The sequence below is a fragment of the Silurus aristotelis genome, assembly GCF_946808225.1.
Source record: "Silurus aristotelis genome assembly, chromosome: 4".
NCBI classification, from domain to species: Eukaryota; Metazoa; Chordata; class Actinopteri; order Siluriformes; family Siluridae; genus Silurus; species Silurus aristotelis.
This window is the reverse complement of record NC_139577.1, coordinates 33,505,695-33,508,194: the sequence shown is the minus strand read 5'-3', so window position 1 is coordinate 33,508,194 and position 2,500 is coordinate 33,505,695. Positions and strand designations below refer to the sequence as shown.

General features: G+C 32.8%; 1 long non-coding RNA gene across 1 annotated transcript in view; it reads right to left on the bottom strand.

Moving 5' to 3' along the window:
* LOC310724635 overlaps positions 1-2,500 on the bottom strand; it is a 314,813-nt gene that overhangs the window by 160,164 nt on the left and 152,149 nt on the right. The window lies entirely within an intron of this gene.

The window sequence follows — 2,500 nt, the reverse complement described above, 5'->3', positions numbered from 1 at the left end:
ATAATATAGTGCAGTATAGTGTAGTGTTGTGCAGTATATCATATAGTAAAGTATAATATAGTACAGTATAGTATTGTATAACAGTATAGTATACAATAATATAGTGCAGTATAGTGTAGTGTTGTGCAGTATATCATATAGTAAAGTATAATATAGTACAGTATAGTACTGTATAACAGTATAGTATACAATAATATAGTACAGTATAGTACTGTATAACAGTATAGTATACAATAATATAGTGCAGTATAGTGTAGTGTTGTGCAGTATATCATATAGTAAAGTATAATATAGTACAGTATAGTACTGTATAACAGTATAGTATACAATAATATAGTATAGTACAGTGCAGTATAGTATAATATAGTATAATATAATATAGTGTTGAATACATTATATATTATAGTGCTGTATACAATAATATTGTATAGTATTGTATGGTATGGTATTATTAGTATAGTATTGTGTAGTGTATAGTGCAGTGCAGTATAGTATAGCATTGTGTAGTGTATAGTATAGTGCAGTATGGTATAGTATCGTGTAGTGTATAGTGCAGTGCAGTATAGTATTGTGTAGTGTATAGTGCAGTGCAGTGCAGTATAGTATAGTATTGTGTAGTGTATAGTACAGTGCAGTATAGTATAGTATCGTGAAGTGTATAGTGCAGTGCAGAATAGTATAGTATTGTGTAGTGTATAGTACAGTGCAGTATAGTATAGTATCGTGTAGTGTATAGTGCAGTATGGTATAGTATTGTGTAGTGTATAGTGCAGTATAGTATTGTGTAGTGTATAGTGCAGTGCAGTATAGTATAGTATTGTGTAGTGTATAGTACAGTGCAGTACAGTATAGTATCGTGTAGTGTATAGTGCAGTGCAGTATAGTATAGTATTGTGTAGTGTATAGTATAGTGCAGTATGGTATAGTATTGTGTAGTGTATAGTGCAGTATAGTATTGTGTAGTGTATAGTGCAGTGCAGTATAGTATAGTATTGTGTAGTGTATAGTGCAGTGCAGTATAGTATAGTATTGTATAGTGTATAGTACAGTGCAGTACAGTATAGTATCGTGTAGTGTATAGTGCAGTGCAGTATAGTATAGTATTGTGTAGTGTATAGTATAGTGCAGTATGGTATAGTATTGTGTAGTGTATAGTGCAGTGCAGTATAGTATTGTGTAGTGTATAGTGCAGTGCAGTATAGTATTGTGTAGTGTATAGTGCAGTGCAGTATAGTATAGTATTGTGTAGTGTATAGTGCAGTGCAGTATAGTATAGTATTGTGTAGTGTATAGTACAGTGCAGTACAGTATAGCATCGTGTAGTGTATAGTGCAGTGCAGTATAATATAGTATTGTGTAGTGTATAGTGCAGTGCAGTGCAGTATAGTATAGTATTGTGTAGTGTATAGTACAGTACAGTATAGTATCGTGTAGTGTATAGTGCAGTGCAGTATAGTATAGTATTGTGTAGTGTATAGTATTGTGCAGTATGGTATAGTATTGTGTAGTGTATAGTGCAGTGCAGTATAGTATAGTATTGTGTAGTGTATAGTGCAGTGCAGTATAGTATAGTATTGTGTAGTGTATAGTGCAGTGCAGTATAATATAGTATTGTGTAGTGTATAGTTTAGTGCAGTATAGTATAGTGTTGTGTAGTGTATAGTACAGTGCAGTACAGTATAGTATCGTGTAGTGTATAGTGCAGTGCAGTATAGTATAGTATTGTGTAGTGTATAGTATTGTGCAGTATGGTATAGTATTGTGTAGTGTATAGTGCAGTGCAGTATAGTATAATATTGTGTAGTGTATAGTGCAGTGCAGTATAGTATAGTATTGTGTAGTGTATAGTGCAGTGCAGTATAGTATAGTATTGTGTAGTGTATAGTATAGTGCAGTACAGTATAGTATTGTGTAGTGTATAGTGCAGTGCAGTATAGTATAGTATTGTGTAGTGTATAGTATAGTGCAGTATGGTATAGTATTGTGTAGTGTATAGTGCAGTATAGTATTGTGTAGTGTATAGTGCAGTGCAGTATAGTATAGTATTGTGTAGTGTATAGTACAGTACAGTGCAGAATAGTATAGTATTGTGTAGTGTATAGTGCAGTGCAGTATAATATAGTATTGTGTAGTGTATAGTATAGTGCAGTATGGTATAGTATTGTGTAGTGTATAGTGCAGTATAGTATTGTGTAGTGTATAGTGCAGTGCAGTATAGTATAGTATTGTGTAGTGTATAGTACAGTGCAGTACAGTATAGTATTGTGTAGTGTATAGTGCAGTATAGTATAGTATTGTGTAGTGTATAGTACAGTGCAGTACAGTATAGTATCGTGTAGTGTATAGTGCAGTGCAGTATAGTATAGTATTGTGTAGTGTATAGTATAGTGCAGTATGGTATAGTATTGTGTAGTGTATAGTGCAATGCAGTATAGTATAGTATTGTGTAGTGTATAGTACAGTGCAGAATAGTATAGTATTGTGTAGTGTATAGTGCAGT